This window comes from Salvia hispanica, chromosome 4 (assembly GCF_023119035.1).
Source record: "Salvia hispanica cultivar TCC Black 2014 chromosome 4, UniMelb_Shisp_WGS_1.0, whole genome shotgun sequence".
Taxonomy (NCBI): domain Eukaryota; kingdom Viridiplantae; phylum Streptophyta; class Magnoliopsida; order Lamiales; family Lamiaceae; genus Salvia; species Salvia hispanica.
The window spans coordinates 7,766,610-7,775,377 of NC_062968.1; the positions used below are offsets into that span (position 1 = coordinate 7,766,610).

At 40.5% G+C, this 8,768-nt stretch overlaps 1 pseudogene; it reads left to right on the forward strand.

Annotated features, from left to right (window-relative positions):
• Positions 1-2,445: 2,445 nt before the first annotated feature.
• Positions 2,446-3,861, forward strand: LOC125218543 (annotated as a pseudogene).
• Positions 3,862-8,768: the final 4,907 nt, after the last annotated feature.

Sequence of the window (8,768 nt, forward strand, 5' to 3'; positions counted from 1 at the left end):
GCAATAGCAAGAGAAGAATGAAGGTGAGAAGGAAACCAGGAGTTGTCATTACTGTAAAAAACCAGGCCATCTGAAGAAGGCTTGTTTTGCTTGGAAAAGAAAGCAAGAGCAAGAGAATGGTGGAGGTGTACAGACGGCAGATTTGGCTCAAGAAGTAGAGGCTCATGAATCCTTGAATGTACATTCTGGAGCTGCCATTGAAGAGTCATGGATCATGGACTCTGGGTGTACCTACCACATCTGTTCTCACAAGGCTTGTGTAACGCCCCACTTTTTGCAAACCCTAATTTTCGGGTTATGAAATTTTTGCATTAAATGCCTTAAATGCTATGATATGTGAATTAATTGATGAGTGATTAATTGCATAGTGTCTATGTGACCTAATTGCGTATGGGATTTTTGATTGAGTTGAATAGTCAACTTGTTGAAATGTTGACGTGGCTATTAAATAGTCAAAGATGTGGAAAAATGATGTGGCCGTTGAAAGGTCAATACGTTGAGAAAATGGAGTGGAAGTGAAGAGTTGATTGATTGGAATATGTGAATATTTGATGCGGAGTAATATAATTGTGGGGAATTATTTTCCTAAGGGATGAGTGAGAATTAAATAGGAGCATTAATTAAATCATGTGGAATTTTCGGGCATTATAATATTTGGAGAAAGAAATCCTATTTTTTTTTCTTGGATTTAATTATTTGTTTGGGATAATTATCCAAATTAAATCCAAAGTCCAATTACTCTATAATTCCTACATGGAATTTTCGAACTCCACTTTGATTTTATCCATGAGATTTTCGAAAATCTCATAGTTTGGAGAAGAGAGAATTATTTTATTATTTGATCTCTTATTTATTCTACTCCATGAATAAATATAAATATGCTAAAATATCCCACCATATCTTGCCAAATCTAAGAAGATATTGCATATCCTAATTGAATTAGGATTTGAATTTATTCCTTTTGAAGATTGGAAAATCACGCCACTTTTCCTACTAAAATGGGGAGTATTTTATTTATTCTTGCTCCGTGATATATTATTCTACTCCGTGAAATATTTGAATTAAATCATAGGCTAAATTAATAGCCTAGATTTCGAAAATTCTCTCCTAACCACCTCCAAATTTTCGGCCCCTATAACCAACAAATCTTCCCAAATCTCTAATTATTTAATTAAGGGATATTATTATTTGTGACTCTATAAATAGGAGAGAAACCCTAACCCTAGAGATCACAAAACCGGCGCCCACTCTCCCCAATATTTTCGAAAATCTTCTGCGTGACACGATTTAATGGTGATTTTGGAGTTGTTATTTGAATAAAAATGATATGCTAATCATACCTTGATTATGATTGATGATTTTGAAAATAATCGATGGGAAAAAGGGAAATATGAGAGACATGCATGATTTGAAATCAATGATTGAATCTGATTTGTGATACGCCTAATTTAAAGGTGATACTTCGCGCTCTCAGCGTGATAAACGAGGAGAAGAGAATTCTATCGAGCTAAACCTACGAGGTGGGCTTTCTTTTAAAATAAGGGCATTGTCCTAAACTGATATTGATGAGAATGAAAGATGTGTTATCATGCCTTGATTTGTTTTGTCGTGCCTATCCCTCGTGGCTATGCCACTATTGTTATAATCGAATTCGGATCCTTGTGGAGCCGCAAACTCTACTTGGGTTAGTGTACACCAATGTTAGACCGAGTGTCAGCGTACGGGTTGGCCGGTCTAGTGACCTGGATTGCGGCCGCATTCCTTGTCATGTAGAATGAGGATATGGTAAACGTCCGATGAGAAAAATGGTTGTTGCGCGACCGTGATATTTGAGAAAGAAGATATTTTGGTGCCTCGGGTCTTTCTAAAGTTAAAACCCCGACGGACACTTGAAAATGGCATGATAATAACTATATTTGTGATAAAACTGTTTTCGGCAATGAGCCAATTGAGTATGATTATCGTACTCAGCCCTGCATGTGTTTTCCTTATGTGCAGGTTGAGTGGTGACGAGCGGGCGGCGGTGTTGAGTAGAGAATAATAAGATGATCTGTTGGTACTTAAGGTGTCGTTGTGTCCTCATACATAGCCTCACTTCTTTCTTGGTCGCTTCCGCTATTTTTATGAAAACTTATGATCTTTTGTTGGGATGAATACTTTTATTTCGTGGGTATATTTTGGATATGGAACACTTGAGAATATTTTGGAACTGTTGCTATTTTTGAGCATTATTGGTGATAGCCTTTTGTTGGATTTCTTGCTAAGGCATTATTCTTTTCCTATTAAATTGTTCATTAAATGCTTTAGTAAAAATCCCTTTTCAAATGGAACCCTAGCCTATGATCTTTGATGCATTTAAGTCCGTTTAGTTAACGATCGCCGCATTTATTATACCCTAGATTGGTGGGTCGTTACACATCGCCTCAAATTCATTGTAAGTGCAAAATGAAAGAGCTACACATCGTCCTCATCCCATTCATGGCCCACGGCCACACCATCCCCATGCTCGAAATGGCGAAGCTCTTCCACTCCAGAGGCCTCAAGACCACCATAATCGCCACCCCATACTTCTCCGCCCCCATCCACCACCCCATCGGCCTCTCCCTCACCCCATTCCCTCCACCCGCCTCCTCTTTGCCTCCACACATCGCCTCCTTCGACCAAATCACTCCCGACATCGGCATCCCCGCCTTCCTCCGCGCCACCGAGCTGCTTCAGGCCCCCATCAAGGAGATCCTCCGCCACCTCCGCCCCGACTGCCTCATCTCCGACATGTTCCTCCCCTGGACGGCCGACTCCGCCGCCATATTCCAAATCCCGCGCCTCGTCTTCTACGGCACCAGCTTCTTCTCTCGCTGCGTGTGGGAACAGATCGATTTCCACAGACCGTACAACAGCGTCGTCAATGCGACCGAGGCGTTTCTCGTGCCCGGCCTTCCTCACCGAATCGAGTTCCTAAAATCGCAGATTTCTCCATTCCGTTTGCGAGAAAATGGGAAGAATTGCTTCTCCGAAATGTTTGACAAAATGAATGAGTCTTGGGAGAAGACGTACGGAGAGGTTGTGAATAGCTTCCTGGACCTTGAATATGCTTATTCCGATCACTACAAGAATGTTATCGGGAGGAAGGCATGGGCAATAGGCCCACTTCTTCTATGCAACACCAGCAGCAAGAATCAGAAGAGAGGAACTGAATCAGCTATTGACGAGCACGAGTGCATGGCTTGGCTCGACTCGAAGAAGCCCAGCTCCATCGTCTACGTTTGCGCAGGCAGCATCGCCAGCTTCAGCCGAGCGTAGCTGACCGAGACCGCGGCGGGGCTGGAGGCGTCCGGGCGAGATTTTATTTGGGTTATGAGGAAAAATGGAAAAGATGAGGAGGATTTGGTGCCTCTAGGGTTTGAGGAGAGAGTGGGGAGCAAAGGGCTGATCATAAGGGGGTGGGCCCCTCAGCTCATGATTCTCAATCATGCGGCAGTGGGGGCCTTTGTGACGCACTGTGGGTGGAACTCGACTCTGGAAGGGATTTGCGCCGGCATGCCAATGGTGACGTGGCCGGTCAATGCGGAGCAGTTTTACAATGAGAAGCTGGTGACGGAGGTTTTGGGGACTGGGGTTTCTGTTGGGAATAAGAGGTGGATGCTTAGGGAGAGCGAGGGAGTGGAGCGGGATGCAGTGGCAAGGGCGGTGGAAGAGGTTATGGCGGGCGGAGGAGCGGCTGAGATGAGAAGAAGAGCTCAGAGTTATAAGGTAATGGCGACCAAGGCTGTTGACGAAGGTGGATCTTCTTACAATAGCTTGAATGCTCTCGTCGAGGAATTGTGCAACTATGTTGCTCCCACCAAACAAGACACAAATTAATTTGGACTCCTTTTGTGTTTTAACTTTTGTTCTATTGAGAAAAAAATATTACATTTTATATATTAAAGACTATAGTCTCACTGAACATTCACTTTTTAAAAATCAACTCCTAAATATATAGAATCGTCATCAGATCGGTCCTTTTTTTAGAGTGTCCACAGTGGCGTGGAACAGCCCCGCCACAGCCACAAAAACACTTCTAGACCAATAACAACCACGCCACAACCACAATTCACATTATTTTATTAATTGTTGGTATATTTTAATTGGACTAGAATAAAAATTATCGGACGAAAAATAACTAAAAAAAAATCATTTATTAAAAAAAATTATGAAACCAAATCTTCGTTGTATTATAAATATTGGAAAATTATACAACGAAAATTATCTAAAAATACTTAAAACAACACCGACAACGCTCATATCATGATGTGCCCGCTCCTCTACGTGCCCCAGAGCTCTTCCACCATATTGGCTTGGAGATGGAGATGTTCATTTTTCCTGCGCATATCGGTGAAAGCTTGGAGCAAGTATTCATTACTACGCGATACACCCATTTGCAGGGACACGGTGACAACACAGAGAATTGAACTAGCACTATCGTCCGATGCCCAACGTTCTGCAGCCGGTCCTTCATCATCTATTAACATGTTATGCAATATGATACATGCATACATGATATCAGCGACATCGTCTTGGTGCCAAACTCATGTTGTGGCACCGTATAATGCCCCATCGCGCTTGGAGCACACCAAAAGGTCGCTCAACATCCTTCCTCGCACCCTCTTGACGTTATGCGAAGTAGGCTTTCTTCGGACCAACTGGATTAGGCCTGAAAATTTAATCCGCGGGTTTAGGGTATTCTCGACCCAGTCCCAATACCCGACGGGTTTTGGGTACCCGAAACCCGAAATTATGGGTTCGGGTACGGGTTTGGGTAGTTAATGTTAGGATTTTTCGGGTTTAGGGTACCCGAAACCCGTATTAGGGTACCCGACTAATACCCGGTTAATTATGTATTTGTGATAAATATTTTTATTTAGTATCGGGCCTATGGCCCGTAGGGTAAATCTGGGGTACTTTTATTTAATCACATGTAGATTTAATACTTCTTTACATTCGTGTTCGGTTCATGTTGCATTGTTTATGTTCTTACTTGTTATCTTTTGAAAATATATAGTTAATTAGTTATTCTTTCTCCATTTTATTTACATGTTCATTTAACGTCTTAAAAAATTATTTTAATTTCTTTTATGTTTCAAATTATACTAAAAAAAAATTATTTTAAAAAATTAAGTAGTGTCTATTTGTCTAATGTCTACGTTTGTTTTATATAATATAGAATTATAGTCAATATATAGTATAAGTATTGCGTTACTTTTAATAATTTCTATTCTCATCACAATTTAATTTATATAAAAGAATAATTAAATATAATAATTCCGGGTTTATGGGTACCCGATTAGTTGGGTTCGGGTACCCGCATCGGGTATTAGGGTACCCGAATTCACATACGGGTCGGGTATTGGGTATGATATTTTTTAGATTTCGGGTTCGGGTACCCGAATTTTTGGGTTTGGGTACTCGCAGGTACCCGAATTTACACCCCTAAACTGGATGTCAGATCGTCTTTACAAATACGGGCCAACGCGGGTAAATCCCATCTGCCAAATAGTAGGCCATGTTGTACTACCCGTCGTTGGCCACATAGCTGATTTCCGGGCCCTCGCCTGGGCACTGCTCATTGAAGAGGGGCGACGACTGCAGAATGTTGACGTCGTTGTTAGACCCTGCAACACCGAAATACACATGCCAGATCCGCAACCAGTAGTCAGCCACGCCTTCCAGGATCATCGACGGGTGTTTACTTTTGAAGCCGATACTGAACTTCCCTTTCCACACCAACGGGCACTTCCCCATTCCCAGTGCATGCAATTGATGCTACCCATCATCCCTGGAAAACCGTGTACCCTCCCGTGCATATCTAGCAGTATCTGGCAGTCGGCGGCGGTTGGCTTTCGTAGATACTCTGCACCGAAGATGGCCCTGATGCCCCTACAAAACTTTCTCGGAACCTCCAGGCTAGTAGTCTCACTCATATGTAGGTATTCGTCGAACATGACAACTGATTGTTAGAATTTGTATACTAGAAATCACCTTTCGAGTGATTGAATACTGTAAAAATTCTTATTTTATTTCCCAAGGAATAAAACAGATTATTTTTGTCGTAATATTGTTATGTTTTACATTTAATGGATGTTTATTGCATAGTTAAAGGTATAAGAAACTTAACAAAGTCTAAGTCTTTGTTTTAGTAGACCGGTTGTGGGCGTCGTTCACTTTAAGGTGACACGGTCAGTTCTGAACAATGGAAAAGAATTCACAACCCAGATAGGCCTAGACTACCTATCGTGAAAGGTTGCTATGTCAGTCCGCATATTTCTAAGACTTACTGAAATAAGATGACATTGGTGTGGTAGAGCACTAAACGTATCTAACACCGAGACAAGTCTTTATGCTATTTACTGAAAGACGAAGTCTTGATAAATGTTTACTTTTTAATAAATGTATGTCAGCATTGAGTATACGTTATTGATTATGCACTACTTTGACTTATCAAATGATGCGGTTTTTTTGCTTGGGTAGTGGTGATTAAAATCTAGCGGTGCTAGAATTGCTATTATGTTGAATCGTGCGCTAGGTGAGTCGCATTTGATAATGTCCTCAAGAGGAGCGTAAAACAAAGTTTTATTATTCGGAACCTAACTAGTTGGAGTTTGATTACTCTATGAATAATAAATAAGCGTTTCATGCTATGTCCACTCTTGGAATTAATAAGATGTTATTTAATTAAGTCTATAGCAGACATTAATTAATTGATGGACATTTATATCTTAAGCGCGGGAAATGAAAAACAACACAGAAACCCAGATTACTTATAATTTAGGATTTGGATGGGCAGTGCAATATTACTTATGTAGTGGCTGCTCGTAATATTCCAATTTAAGCTTATATTAAATTGAGGTTCAATTTAATTAGTACAAAGCTAATTGGGGGAGGCCATACCCAAACCCTTCCATAGATCCCTGTCTGGGCCTAATATGAACTTAATATAAATGGGAGAATAAATGAGACAGAAAATATACTTTATTTTCTACACAAAATTTTTGTCCCCTCTCCATATAGAAGAGTACGGTTTTTCTCTTCAGCTCTCCTCCGTGGGATTGAATTTTTCTGTCCTATTTATTCAAATCCTAGTATCTTGGTGAGATCAGCCCACACAGATATCGGAATATAGTTCGGGAACCAGCCAGAAGATCCGTGGTCTAGTACTCGACATTTTCACAAGGAGAAGTAGCGAGCTATCGTCGATTCTTTGGAAAATCATCAAGGTATTATTCATACTCCGTAGAAAAGCACGTTTTAGGTTTCGATTATACTTTAAGCATGTTTATTTCAAGTTATGAGCATGATACATGTGAAAATTACGCGAATAGATTTTGTCTAAATAATCTGCTAAATAGATCGCAATTTTTATCTGATTTATTTGATGCACGCTTCTGCTGCCAATCCCTTCAATTGGTATCACAACTAGTCTTCGGCTCTGATTATTGGATTTAAATTTCGCAAAATTCATGTATGCATATATTATTTGATTTTCGAAGCATGTTCATGTTTTTAGTTGTTATTTTGTTTGCATGATGAACCCAGGAACTATCGAATCAAAGAACTTGAATTGTTTGAATATTCGAGACATGCGATCCGTCAGCACTTGCGCCGAGACGGATCGCGCTACGTATATTCAAGATGGGGATGTCGAAATAGTGGGAGTAAAGGGATGCGATCAAACGGCGACACGCAAATGAGCAAGGGGTTGCGCACGTCGCCGGAGAGACCACATAACCCTATCCTACACCGACAACTATGTCACGACAGTGGGAGTAAGAGGTATGCGATCATGGGGCGATGCGCAAACGAGCAAGGGCTCGTGCATGCCACCGGTCGAGACCGGGACACCTCAAGCGATTCCCGGAGCTGCGATTGACGGAGGGTGCAGTTAGCGAAGCCACCAGAAAACCCTAACCCTAGGCGGAACCCTAACCCTAATCACGTTCCATGTTGTGCGACGATCGGCCGAGAGCAGCACCACCTCGTGTGGTCGCTGCTAGTCGACAACAGTTTGACGGCGGAGGAGCAGACCGCCTCGGAACGGCGCAACGACTGTTGTGCGGCTGGACGGTGGAGATTTAAGGTGCATTGTGACGGTTTTTTATCACGAAAGGGAGCCAAGATCAGCCGTGCATGACGCGTCTGATGGCCGGAAGCTGAACGGCATTACGCTGTTCCGGCGAGCACTTCGCCGGTGTATTTTTCATCGTCGTTGATTCGTGCGAACCTCAATCAACGAGATAACGATGACAATATTATTTTAATGATTTTTAATTCTTGAAATTAAAAGAAATCATTAAAATATATTTATGGGAAGATTTCCTTATATTTGAGGAATATTTTAATTATTGACTATATCTATGGAAATAAATATATTTTGTTTATTCTTAGATGAAATTGACAATAATAATTTAATAGTTTCCTAAATATTGTATATCTAGAATCCTAATTAGGATAGATATGTAGGAATACATTAAATAATATAATTATTCTCTTCCTAATCTCTAATAAGGAATTAATTTAAATTTAATTTTTCATGTCTTTCCAAGATATAAATAATTCAATTTATTTTAGATACATCTTATGGAAGACATGAATAAGAATTGAATTTTAGTATGTTAACATAATTTCCTTAAATAAGATACTAAAGATTATAAAAGTTTTAACTATCTAGCGAATTAAATACCAACAGAATTTAATCAAGTCTTTACTGCCTTAAGGCTTAGGATAATTAATGA